Source organism: Oncorhynchus keta, chromosome 30, assembly GCF_023373465.1.
Source record: "Oncorhynchus keta strain PuntledgeMale-10-30-2019 chromosome 30, Oket_V2, whole genome shotgun sequence".
NCBI lineage: Eukaryota > Metazoa > Chordata > Actinopteri > Salmoniformes > Salmonidae > Oncorhynchus > Oncorhynchus keta.
In genome coordinates, this window is record NC_068450.1 from 10,065,021 (window position 1) to 10,080,732 (window position 15,712).

Consider the following 15,712-nt stretch of genomic DNA (forward strand, 5'->3'; position numbering starts at 1 on the left):
CAGACAGCTGGTGGTATTAATATGACCGTACCAGACAGCTGGTGGTATTAATATGACCATACCAGACAGCTGGTGGTTTTAATATGACCGTACCAGACAGCTGGTGGTATTAATATGACCGTACCAGACAGCTGGTGGTTTTAATATGACCGCACCAGACAGCTGGTGGTATTAATATGACCGTAGCAGACAGCTGGTGGTATTAATATGACCATACCAGACAGCTGGTGGTATTAATATGACCATACCAGACAGCTGGTGGTATTAATATGACCATACCAGACAGCTGGTGGTATTAATATGACCGTACCAGACAGCTGGTGGTATTAATATGACCATACCAGACAGCTGGTGGTATTAATATGACCATACCAGACAGCTGGTGGTATTAATATGACCGTACCAGACAGCTGGTGGTATTAATATGACCATACCAGACAGCTGGTGGTATTAATATGACCATACCAGACATCTGGTGGTTTTAATATGACCGTACCAGACAGCTGGTGGTATTAATATGACCATACCAGACAGCTGGTGGTATTAATATGACCATACCAGACAGCTGGTGGTATTAATATGACCGTACCAGACAGCTGGTGGTATTAATATGACCGTACCAGACAGCTAGTGGTTTTAATATGACCATACCAGACAGCTGGTGGTTTTAATATGACCGTACCAGACAGCTGGTGGTATTAATATGACCATACCAGACAGCTGGTGGTATTAATATGACCATACCAGACAGCTGGTGGTTTTAATATGACCGCACCAGACAGCTGGTGGTATTAATATGACCGTACCAGACAGCTGGTGGTTTTAATATGACCATACCAGACAGCTGGTGGTATTAATATGACCATACCAGACAGCTGGTGGTTTTAATATGACCGTACCAGACATCTGGTGGTTTTAATATGACCGTACCAGACATCTGGTGGTTTTAATATGACCATACCAGACATCTGGTGGTATTAATATGACCGTACCAGACAGCTGGTGGTATTAATATGACCGTACCAGACAGCTGGTGGTATTAATATGACCATACCAGACAGCTGGTGGTATTAATATGACCGTACCAGACAGCTGGTGGTATTAATATGACCATACCAGACAGCTGGTGGTATTAATATGACCATACCAGACAGCTGGTGGTATTAATATGACCGTACCAGACAGCTGGTGGTATTAATATGACCGTACCAGACAGCTGGTGGTATTAATATGACCGTACCAGACAGCTGGTGGTATTAATATGACCATACCAGACAGCTGGTGGTATTAATATGACCGTACCAGACAGCTGGTGGTATTAATATGACCATACCAGACAGCTGGTGGTATTAATATGACCATACCAGACAGCTGGTGGTATTAATATGACCGTACCAGACAGCTAGTGGTTTTAATATGACCATACCAGACAGCTGGTGGTATTAATATGACCGTACCAGACAGCTGGTGGTATTAATATGACCATACCAGACAGCTGGTGGTATTAATATGACCATACCAGACAGCTGGTGGTATTAATATGACCGTACCAGACAGCTGGTGGTATTAATATGACCGTACCAGACAGCTGGTGGTATTAATATGACCGTACCAGACAGCTGGTGGTATTAATATGACCGTACCAGACAGCTGGTGGTATTAATATGACCATACCAGACATCTGGTGGTTTTAATATGACCGTACCAGACAGCTGGTGGTATTAATATGACCGTACCAGACAGCTGGTGGTATTAATATGACCATACCAGACATCTGGTGGTTTTAATATGACCGTACAGACAGCTGGTGGTATTAATATGACCATACCAGACATCTGGTGGTTTTAATATGACCGTACCAGACAGCTGGTGGTATTAATATGACCATACCAGACAGCTGGTGGTTTTAATATGACCGTACCAGACAGCTGGTGGTATTAATATGACCGTACCAGACAGCTAGTGGTATTAATATGACCGTACCAGACAGCTGGTGGTATTAATATGACCGTACCAGACAGCTGGTGGTATTAATATGACCATACCAGACAGCTGGTGGTATTAATATGACCATACCAGACAGCTGGTGGTATTAATATGACCATACCAGACAGCTGGTGGTATTAATATGACCATACCAGACAGCTGGTGGTATTAATATGACCGTACCAGACAGCTGGTGGTATTAATATGACCATACCAGACATCTGGTGGTTTTAATATGACCGTACCAGACAGCTGGTGGTTTTAATATGACCGTACCAGACAGCTGGTGGTATTAATATGACCATACCAGACATCTGGTGGTTTTAATATGACCGTACCAGACAGCTGGTGGTATTAATATGACCATACCAGACAGCTGGTGGTTTTAATATGACCGTACCAGACAGCTGGTGGTATTAATATGACCGTACCAGACAGCTAGTGGTATTAATATGACCGTACCAGACAGCTGGTGGTATTAATATGACCGTACCAGACAGCTGGTGGTATTAATATGACCGTACCAGACAGCTGGTGGTATTAATATGACCGCACCAGACAGCTGGTGGTATTAATATGACCATACCAGACAGCTGGTGGTATTAATATGACCGTACCAGACAGCTGGTGGTATTAATATGACCGTACCAGACAGCTGGTGGTATTAATATGACCGTACCAGACAGCTGGTGGTATTAATATGACCGTACCAGACAGCTGGTGGTATTAATATGACCGTACCAGACAGCTGGTGGTATTAATATGACCGTACCAGACAGCTGGTGGTATTAATATGACCGTACCAGACAGCTGGTGGTTTTAATATGACCGTACCAGACAGCTGGTGGTATTAATATGACCATACCAGACATCTGGTGGTTTTAATATGACCGTACCAGACAGCTGGTGGTATTAATATGACCATACCAGACAGCTGGTGGTTTTAATATGACCGTACCAGACAGCTGGTGGTATTAATATTACCGTACCAGACAGCTAGTGGTATTAATATGACCGTACCAGACAGCTGGTGGTATTAATATGACCGTACCAGACAGCTGGTGGTATTAATATGACCGTACCAGACAGCTGGTGGTATTAATATGACCGTACCAGACAGCTGGTGGTATTAATATGACCATACCAGACAGCTGGTGGTATTAATATGACCGTACCAGACAGCTGGTGGTATTAATATGACCGCACCAGACAGCTGGTGGTATTAATATGACCGTACCAGACAGCTGGTGGTATTAATATGACCGCACCAGACAGCTGGTGGTATTAATATGACCGTACCAGACAGCTGGTGGTATTAATATGACCGTACCAGACAGCTGGTGGTATTAATATGACCGTACCAGACAGCTGGTGGTATTAATATGACCATACCAGACAGCTGGTGGTTTTAATATGACCGTACCAGACAGCTGGTGGTATTAATATGACCGTACCAGACAGCTGGTGGTATTAATATGACCATACCAGACAGCTGGTGGTATTAATATGACCGTACCAGACAGCTGGTGGTATTAATATGACCATACCAGACAGCTGGTGGTATTAATATGACCATACCAGACAGCTGGTGGTATTAATATGACCGCACCAGACAGCTGGTGGTATTAATATGACCGTACCAGACAGCTGGTGGTATTAATATGACCATACCAGACAGCTGGTGGTATTAATATGACCGTACCAGACAGCTGGTGGTATTAATATGACCATACCAGACAGCTGGTGGTATTAATATGACCGTACCAGACAGCTGGTGGTATTAATATGACCATACCAGACAGCTGGTGGTATTAATATGACCATACCAGACAGCTGGTGGTATTAATATGACCGTACCAGACAGCTGGTGGTATTAATATGACCGTACCAGACAGCTGGTGGTATTAATATGACCGTACCAGACAGCTGGTGGTATTAATATGACCATACCAGACAGCTGGTGGTATTAATATGACCGTACCAGACAGCTGGTGGTATTAATATGACCATACCAGACATCTGGTGGTTTTAATATGACCGTACCAGACAGCTGGTGGTTTTAATATGACCGCACCAGACAGCTGGTGGTATTAATATGACCATACCAGACATCTGGTGGTTTTAATATGACCGTACCAGACAGCTGGTGGTATTAATATGACCATACCAGACAGCTGGTGGTTTTAATATGACCGTACCAGACAGCTGGTGGTATTAATATGACCGTACCAGACAGCTAGTGGTATTAATATGACCGTACCAGACAGCTGGTGGTATTAATATGACCGTACCAGACAGCTGGTGGTATTAATATGACCATACCAGACAGCTGGTGGTTTTAATATGACCGTACCAGACAGCTGGTGGTATTAATATGACCATACCAGACAGCTGGTGGTTTTAATATGACCGTACCAGACAGCTGGTGGTTTTAATATGACCATACCAGACAGCTGGTGGTATTAATATGACCGTACCAGACAGCTGGTGGTATTAATATGACCATACCAGACAGCTGGTGGTTTTAATATGACCGTACCAGACAGCTGGTGGTATTAATATGACCATACCAGACAGCTGGTGGTTTTAATATGACCGTACCAGACAGCTGGTGGTTTTAATATGACCATACCAGACAGCTGGTGGTTTTAATATGACCATACCAGACAGCTGGTGGTTTTAATATGACCATACCAGACAGCTGGTGGTATTAATATGACCGTACCAGACAGCTGGTGGTATTAATATGACCGTACCAGACAGCTGGTGGTATTAATATGACCGTACCAGACAGCTGGTGGTTTTAATATGACCATACCAGACAGCTGGTGGTTTTAATATGACCGTACCAGACAGCTGGTGGTTTTAATATGACCATACCAGACAGCTGGTGGTTTTAATATGACCATACCAGACAGCTGGTGGTTTTAATATGACCATACCAGACAGCTGGTGGTATTAATATGACCGTACCAGACAGCTGGTGGTATTAATATGACCGTACCAGACAGCTGGTGGTATTAATATGACCGTACCAGACAGCTGGTGGTATTAATATGACCTTACCAGACAGCTGGTGGTATTAATATGACCGTACCAGACAGCTGGTGGTATTAATATGACCGTACCAGACAGCTGGTGGTATTAATATGACCATACCAGACAGCTGGTGGTATTAATATGACCGTACCAGACAGCTGGTGGTATTAATATGACCATACCAGACAGCTGGTGGTATTAATATGACCATACCAGACAGCTGGTGGTATTAATATGACCGTACCAGACAGCTGGTGGTATTAATATGACCATACCAGACAGCTGGTGGTATTAATATGACCGTACCAGACAGCTGGTGGTATTAATATGACCATACCAGACAGCTGGTGGTATTAATATGACCGTACCAGACAGCTGGTGGTTTTAATATGACCATACCAGACAGCTGGTGGTATTAATATGACCGTACCAGACAGCTGGTGGTATTAATATGACCGTACCAGACAGCTGGTGGTATTAATATGACCATACCAGACAGCTGGTGGTATTAATATGACCGTACCAGACAGCTGGTGGTATTAATATGACCGTACCAGACAGCTGGTGGTATTAATATGACCATACCAGACAGCTGGTGGTATTAATATGACCGTACCAGACAGCTGGTGGTTTTAATATGACCATACCAGACAGCTGGTGGTATTAATATGACCGTACCAGACAGCTGGTGGTATTAATATGACCGTACCAGACAGCTGGTGGTATTAATATGACCGTACCAGACAGCTGGTGGTTTTAATATGACCATACCAGACAGCTGGTGGTATTAATATGACCGTACCAGACAGCTGGTGGTATTAATATGACCGTACCAGACAGCTGGTGGTATTAATATGCCCGTACCAGACAGCTGGTGGTATTAATATGACCGTACCAGACAGCTGGTGGTATTAATATGACCATACCAGACAGCTGGTGGTTTTAATATGACCATACCAGACAGCTGGTGGTATTAATATGACCGTACCAGACAGCTGGTGGTTTTAATATGACCATACCAGACAGCTGGTGGTATTAATATGACCGTACCAGACAGCTGGTGGTTTTAATATGACCATACCAGACAGCTGGTGGTATTAATATGACCGTACCAGACAGCTGGTGGTTTTAATATGACCATACCAGACAGCTGGTGGTATTAATATGACCGTACCAGACAGCTGGTGGTTTTAATATGACCATACCAGACAGCTGGTGGTTTTAATATGACCATACCAGACAGCTGGTGGTTTTAATATGACCATACCAGACAGCTGGTGGTTTTAATATGACCATACCAGACAGCTGGTGGTTTTAATATGACCATACCAGACAGCTGGTGGTATTAATATGACCATACCAGACAGCTGGTGGTATTAATATGACCATACCAGACAGCTGGTGGTATTAATATGACCATACCAGACAGCTGGTGGTTTTAATATGACCATACCAGACAGCTGGTGGTATTAATATGACCATACCAGACAGCTGGTGGTATTAATATGACCATACCAGACAGCTGGTGGTATTAATATGACCATACCAGACAGCTGGTGGTATTAATATGACCATACCAGACAGCTGGTGGTTTTAATATGACCATACCAGACAGCTGGTGGTATTAATATGACCATACCAGACAGCTGGTGGTATTAATATGACCATACCAGACAGCTGGTGGTATTAATATGACCATACCAGACAGCTGGTGGTATTAATATGACCATACCAGACAGCTGGTGGTATTAATATGACCGTACCAGACAGCTGGTGGTTTTAATATGACCATACCAGACAGCTGGTGGTATTAATATGACCATACCAGACAGCTGGTGGTATTAATATGACCGTACCAGACAGCTGGTGGTATTAATATGACCATACCAGACAGCTGGTGGTATTAATATGACCGTACCAGACAGCTGGTGGTATTAATATGACCATACCAGACAGCTGGTGGTTTTAATATGACCGTACCAGACAGCTGGTGGTATTAATATGACCATACCAGACAGCTAGTGGTATTAATATGACCATACCAGACAGCTGGTGGTTTTAATATGACCGTACCAGACAGCTGGTGGTATTAATATGACCATACCAGACAGCTGGTGGTATTAATATGACCGTACCAGACAGCTGGTGGTATTAATATGACCGTACCAGACAGCTGGTGGTATTAATATGACCGTACCAGACAGCTGGTGGTATTAATATGACCGTACCAGACAGCTGGTGGTATTAATATGACCGTACCAGACAGCTGGTGGTATTAATATGACCGTACCAGACAGCTGGTGGTATTAATATGACCATACCAGACAGCTGGTGGTATTAATATGACCGTACCAGACAGCTGGTGGTTTTAATATGACCATACCAGACAGCTGGTGGTATTAATATGACCATACCAGACAGCTGGTGGTATTAATATGACCGTACCAGACAGCTGGTGGTATTAATATGACCATACCAGACAGCTGGTGGTATTAATATGACCGTACCAGACAGCTGGTGGTATTAATATGACCATACCAGACAGCTGGTGGTTTTAATATGACCGTACCAGACAGCTGGTGGTATTAATATGACCATACCAGACAGCTGGTGGTATTAATATGACCATACCAGACAGCTGGTGGTATTAATATGACCATACCAGACAGCTGGTGGTATTAATATGACCATACCAGACAGCTGGTGGTATTAATATGACCATACCAGACAGCTGGTGGTATTAATATGACCATACCAGACAGCTGGTGGTATTAATATGACCATACCAGACAGCTGGTGGTATTAATATGACCATACCAGACAGCTGGTGGTATTAATATGACCGTACCAGACAGCTGGTGGTTTTAATATGACCATACCAGACAGCTGGTGGTATTAATATGACCGTACCAGACAGCTGGTGGTATTAATATGACCATACCAGACAGCTGGTGGTATTAATATGACCATACCAGACAGCTGGTGGTTTTAATATGACCATACCAGACAGCTGGTGGTTTTAATATGACCATACCAGACAGCTGGTGGTTTTAATATGACCATACCAGACAGCTGGTGGTTTTAATATGACCATACCAGACAGCTGGTGGTATTAATATGACCATACCAGACAGCTGGTGGTATTAATATGACCGTACCAGACAGCTGGTGGTTTTAATATGACCATACCAGACAGCTGGTGGTATTAATATGACCATACCAGACAGCTGGTGGTTTTAATATGACCGTACCAGACAGCTGGTGGTTTTAATATGACCATACCAGACAGCTGGTGGTATTAATATGACCGTACCAGACAGCTGGTGGTATTAATATGACCGTACCAGACAGCTGGTGGTTTTAATATGACCATACCAGACAGCTGGTGGTTTTAATATGACCGTACCAGACAGCTGGTGGTATTAATATGACCGTACCAGACAGCTGGTGGTTTTAATATGACCGTACCAGACAGCTGGTGGTTTTAATATGACCATACCAGACAGCTGGTGGTATTAATATGACCGTACCAGACAGCTGGTGGTTTTAATATGACCGTACCAGACAGCTGGTGGTATTAATATGACCATACCAGACAGCTGGTGGTTTTAATATGACCGTACCAGACAGCTGGTGGTATTAATATGACCATACCAGACAGCTGGTGGTATTAATATGACCGTACCAGACAGCTGGTGGTATTAATATGACCATACCAGACAGCTGGTGGTATTAATATGACCGTACCAGACAGCTGGTGGTTTTAATATGACCGTACCAGACAGCTGGTGGTATTAATATGACCGTACCAGACAGCTGGTGGTTTTAATATGACCGTACCAGACAGCTGGTGGTTTTAATATGACCGTACCAGACAGCTGGTGGTATTAATATGACCATACCAGACAGCTGGTGGTATTAATATGACCGTACCAGACAGCTGGTGGTTTTAATATGACCGTACCAGACAGCTGGTGGTTTTAATATGACCATACCAGACAGCTGGTGGTTTTAATATGACCGTACCAGACAGCTGGTGGTATTAATATGACCGTACCAGACAGCTGGTGGTATTAATATGACCGTACCAGACAGCTGGTGGTATTAATATGACCGTACCAGACAGCTGGTGGTATTAATATGACCGTACCAGACAGCTGGTGGTATTAATATGACCGTACCAGACAGCTGGTGGTATTAATATGACCGTACCAGACAGCTGGTGGTATTAATATGACCGTACCAGACAGCTGGTGGTATTAATATGACCGTACCAGACAGCTGGTGGTATTAATATGACCGTACCAGACAGCTGGTGGTATTAATATGACCGTACCAGACAGCTGGTGGTATTAATATGACCGTACCAGACAGCTGGTGGTATTAATATGACCGTACCAGACAGCTGGTGGTATTAATATGACCGTACCAGACAGCTGGTGGTATTAATATGACCGTACCAGACAGCTGGTGGTATTAATATGACCGTACCAGACAGCTGGTGGTATTAATATGACCGTACCAGACAGCTGGTGGTATTAATATGACCGTACCAGACAGCTGGTGGTATTAATATGACCGTACCAGACAGCTGGTGGTATTAATATGACCGTACCAGACAGCTGGTGGTATTAATATGACCGTACCAGACAGCTGGTGGTATTAATATGACCGTACCAGACAGCTGGTGGTATTAATATGACCGTACCAGACAGCTGGTGGTATTAATATGACCGTACCAGACAGCTGGTGGTATTAATATGACCGTACCAGACAGCTGGTGGTATTAATATGACCGTACCAGACAGCTGGTGGTATTAATATGACCGTACCAGACAGCTGGTGGTATTAATATGACCGTACCAGACAGCTGGTGGTATTAATATGACCGTACCAGACAGCTGGTGGTATTAATATGACCGTACCAGACAGCTGGTGGTATTAATATGACCGTACCAGACAGCTGGTGGTATTAATATGACCGTACCAGACAGCTGGTGGTATTAATATGACCGTACCAGACAGCTGGTGGTATTAATATGACCGTACCAGACAGCTGGTGGTATTAATATGACCGTACCAGACAGCTGGTGGTTTTAATATGACCATACCAGACAGCTGGTGGTTTTAATATGACCATACCAGACAGCTGGTGGTATTAATATGACCGTACCAGACAGCTGGTGGTATTAATATGACCGTACCAGACAGCTGGTGGTATTAATATGACCGTACCAGACAGCTGGTGGTATTAATATGACCGTACCAGACAGCTGGTGGTATTAATATGACCGTACCAGACAGCTGGTGGTATTAATATGACCGTACCAGACAGCTGGTGGTATTAATATGACCGTACCAGACAGCTGGTGGTATTAATATGACCATACCAGACAGCTGGTGGTATTAATATGACCGTACCAGACAGCTGGTGGTTTTAATATGACCATACCAGACAGCTGGTGGTTTTAATATGACCGTACCAGACAGCCGGTGGTTTTAATATGACCATACCAGACAGCTGGTGGTTTTAATATGACCGTACCAGACAGCTGGTGGTATTAATATGACCGTACCAGACAGCTGGTGGTATTAATATGACCGTACCAGACAGCTGGTGGTTTTAATATGACCATACCAGACAGCTGGTGGTTTTAATATGACCGTACCAGACAGCTGGTGGTATTAATATGACCATACCAGACAGCTGGTGGTTTTAATATGACCGTACCAGACAGCCGGTGGTTTTAATATGACCATACCAGACAGCTAGTGGTTTTAATATGACCATACCAGACAGCTAGTGGTTTTAATATGACCATACCAGACAGCTAGTGGTTTTAATATGTTGAGGGTCACTAATGATGCTGTTAGTGCGGGCGTTTCACTGGAGCTGGTTATAGGTGGAATAGTACCCTATTCCCTTCGTAGTGCACTACTGTTGACCAGGGCCCAATAGAACCCTATTCCCTTCGTAGTGCACTACTGTTGACCAGGGCCCAATAGAACCCTATTCCCTTCGTAGTGCACTACTGTTGACCAGGGCCCAATAGAACCCTGTTCCCTTCGTAGTGCACTACTGTTGACCAGGGCCCAATAGAACCCTGTTCCCTTCGTAGTGCACTACTGTTGACCAGGGCCCAATAGAACCCTATTCCTGTCGTAGTGCACTACTGTTGACCAGGGCCTATGGAGCTATGGGCAAAAGTAGTGCACTATATTGGCAATAGGATGCCATTTGGGACGACCACCTGTGCAATAAAATACTGTAGTCAAGAGCCGTGTTAAATTACTGAAAGATGCTCCTATGGATCCATAAATAACATTACATGAAAGGATTTGGGACAATATATACAGTATGACATTTTACAAAATGTAATATTTTCACCAATTTCATGACGATATCCCCAACGTCTTTTATGTTCTACTGTTGGTTGCTTCTTGAGGTCATTTCTCACAAAAACTGTCTTTAACAGTAGAGAGGTCAAGGGTTCAATAGTTCATACGATCAATGCATATGAGGGGTTTCATATCCTGCTCGTATAGTAAACCTGACCGGCCGAATGATTCATCATGAATCTGGCGTTATGATAATCATAATATTTTTTTTTTAACTCAAGGGCAAACATTTTAAGCCATCTGGAAATGACAACAGTTTTGGCAAGAGACGAGAAAGTGCGTGGAACAATCATGTGTTAACACAAACAAGGTTTCTTGAGAGAAGCTTTGGCAATCTGACACTGGCAACGGAAGTACCAGACAGCTGCCAGGTTTACGTTCGAAGTGATCTCTAATGTGTGCAATATTACCATCAATGCTAACTTGAAATTAACCACGGAAGTTAAATAGATTTGAAATGGACTTTGTATCGGTAGATATGTACAGTGATATAAACATTTTGTGAAAATGTTGACTGACAGAGAATGACTTTGTTTATCGGTCTTGTTATAATGGGTACAATAGTGGAGTTTATAAGGAATGTAATATATCTTGTTATGGGTTTTCACATTTTCAACATACACATTACATACTGAGTCCTTATCTGCCGTGCGTCAATCTAAATAACATAATAAAACAATTCCCATCCAAATTCGGCAGTTTGAGGTAGAGATATCTGTGTTGGCCTTATCTGCCGTGCGTCAATCTAAATAACATAATAAAACAATTCCCATCCAAATCCGCCAGTTTAAGGTAGAGATATCTGTGTTGGCCTTATCTGCCGTGCGTCAATCTAAATAACATAATAAAACAATTCCCATCCAAATCCGCCAGTTTAAGGTAGAGATATCTGTGTCGGCCTTCCGCATTTGCAGTGGAAAGTGTCAAAGGTACAACACTGTTTGTCAGACCAGGAGACGTCTCGAATATCGATCTTCTCACGTCTGTAGCCTCCGAATGGTAGAATGACACGCAGCCCATGTTAAAAACATATCTCTAACTTAAACTGACACTTCAAAACCTTATTATTGATGATACTTTTGTTTTTTACTGTCTGTTTTGCCCATATGAATGTGTTATTCAATGTGTTTCTATGGGTTATATTTGTAAAATATTCAAATTCAATATTATATCAAATACATTTTAAATATTTGTTTGGGAAACTACAAAATACAATTTTTAAAAATCACAATAAAAATCAAATAGCTCAATGATCCATGGTATGAACATCTTAAAACAAGGGGAGATGAGAGGTCCTCTAAAGACGAGAGGAGAGGGGACAGGAGTGGAGAGGAGAGGAGAGGAGAGGAGGGCAAGGGAGGGAAGATGAGAAAGGAAGGGAGAGGAGAGGAGAGGAGAGGGGAGGGGAGGAGAGGAGAGGAGAGGAGAGGAGAGGAGAGGAGAGGAGAGGAGAGGAGAGGAGAGGAGAGGAGAGGAGAGGAGAGGAGAGGAGAGGGAAAATGAGGAGGACAGGGGAGAAGAGAAGATAGGAGAGGAGAGGAGAGGAGAGGAGAGGAGAGGAGAGGAGAGGAGAGGATAGGAGAGGAGAGGAGAGGAGAGGAGAGGAGAGGAGAGGAGAGGAGAGGAGAGGAGAGGAGAGGAGAGGAGAGGAGAGGAGAGGAGAGGGAAATGAGGAGGACAGGGGAGAAGAGAAGATAGGAGAGGAGAGGAGAGGAGAGGAGAGGAGAGGAGAGGAGAGGATAGGAGAGGAGAGGAGAGGAGAGGAGAGGAGAGGAGAGGAGAGGGAGAGGAGAGGAGAGGAGAGGAGAGGAGAGGAGAGGAGAGGAGAGGAGAGGAGAGGAGAGGAGGTATGCCACTTCTCTTTAATCCTCACCTTGGATGCAAGGTTGTGTTCAGAGCTACAGTACTGTACTGCACTAAGAGGGAAGTGGATAGAGATAATGGACTGCACTAAGAGGGAAGTGTGAAGTTGTGAAGTTGTGAAAAACATTAATTTAGGGATAGGCGTCCCACTAGCGGGACACCAGCCAACAACATCCGGTGAAATTGAAGGGCGCTCAATTCAAATCAATCGTAATATTAAACATTCATGAAAATACAAGTGTCATATATCATTTAAAAGCTTAAATTCTTGTTAATCTAACTGTGTTGTCCGATTTACAATAGGCTTTACAGCGAAAGCAAACCATGCGATTGTCTAAGGATGGCGCCCCACATCAACATATTTATTCCTTCTTCATGAATGGTCGTTTTGTTAGATAAAATCCTTCTTTATATCCCAAAAATTCTGTTTAGTTGGCCCCATCCATTTCAGTCATTCACTCGTTCAACAAGCAGAAAAAGGAGTCCAAAAAGCTACCGCTAAACTTCATCCAAACAAGTCAACAGATGTTTCTATTCAATCCCCAGGTACCCTAAAATGTAAATAAACTATAATATTTCATACAGAAAGTAGTATGTTCAATAGGAAAGCAAAATTAGTAAGCCAGCGCCCTCTCCCTCGTGTGCCAAAAGACTGATATTGTTCCAGTGCTCTCTTCACCAAAACTCCAAATTCATGCTTGTTTTCCAAAAAACAACCCTGAAACCTTGAATCAAGACTGTTGACATCTAGTGGAAGCCATAGGAATTACAATCTGGGAGACGGCATTACGTAGGACCCATAGCCTTCCATTGCCTGGGACCTCAATTTTTTTTGTTGATATATTCCGGTTGGTTTTTCTGCGGATTTTCGCCTGACATATCAATTATGTTATAGTCTCAGACATTCTTTTAACAGTTTTAGAAACGTCAAAGTGTATTCTATCCAATGCAACCAAATATATGCATATCCTGGCTTCTGGGCCTGAGTAACAGGCAGTTTACTTTGGGCAAGTCAGTAAGGTGGAAATTCAGGAAACTAAACTCATGAATTTAGTTGACCTTTGTAAAAACGTACATGTTTTCCTCCTTTGCTGTAGAGCTGTTGTTTTGTTTTCCAGTTTGAACCAGACAGTATATTTTCACAATGCTGAAATGTACACTTTAGAATAACACGTTTGTAGCTGAGGCAAATGTTTGAAGGAAGAAGGAAGTCTCTCTCTATATATACAGTACATAGTTTACGCCCAAAATGACAACCGATTCCCTACAGAGTGCACTACTTTTGACCAGAGCACTATACAGGGAATAGGGTGCCATTTGGGACAGCCCATAACACTCCTGAAGTAGAACAGCTAGAGTGAGAAAGTGATAAATCATGGTCCAACTCCTGCCCAAATGGCACCCTTCTTCCTTTATAGGACACTAACTTTGACCAGAAACCAGATGGGGATAGGGTGCCATTTGGGACTAAGTTAGTGCTTTGAGGTAGTGCTTTGTTGTTCCTTTTCTCCTCCTCAGCCCTCCACAGCTGAGCCGGTACGTTGATGAATAACTGTTCTCAGAGAGAAGAGCATAATAAAGACAAGAAAATGAAAGTCATGAAATTAAACTATTCTGGGGCTGTTCCTCCCTGATTCTGGAGCGCTAAAGGGGTGGTGGAGGTGTGGAGGTGTGGAGGGGTAGAGGGGTAGGGTGATGGAGGTGTGGGGTAGTAGAGGGGTAGGGTGATGGAGGTGTGGAGGGATAAAGGGGTAGGGTGATGGAGGTGTGGGGGGGTAGGGTGATGGAGGTGTGGAGGGATAAAGGGGTAGGGTGATGGAGGTGTGGAGGGGTAGAGTGGTAGGCTGATGGAGGTGTGGAGGGGTAGAGTGGTAGGCTGATGGAGGTGTGGAGGGGTAGAGTGGTAGGCTGATGGAGGTGTGGAGGGATAAAGGGGTAGGGTGATGGAGGTGTGGGGTAGTAGAGGGGTAGGGTGATGGAGGTGTGGGGTAGTAGAGAGGTAGGATGATGGAGGTGTGGAGGGGTAGAGTGGTAGGCTGATGGAGGTGTGGGGTAGTAGAGAGGTAGGGTGATGGAGGTGTGGAGGGGTAGAGTGGTAGGCTGGTGGAGGTGTGGGGTAGTAGAGAGGTAGGGTGATGGAGGTGTGGAGGGGTAGAGTGGTAGGCTGATGGAGGTGTGGGGTAGTAGAGAGGTAGGGTGATGGAGGTGTGGAGGGGTAGAGTGGTAGGCTGATGGAGGTGTGGGGTAGTAGAGAGGTAGGGTGATGGAGATGTGGAGGGGTAGAGTGGTAGGCTGATGGAGGTGTGGGGTAGTAGAGAGGTAGGGTGATGGAGGTGTGGAGGGGTAGAGTGGTAGGCTGATGGAGGTGCGGGGTAGTAGAGAGGTAGGGTGATGGAGATGTGGAGGGGTAGAGTGGTAGGCTGAT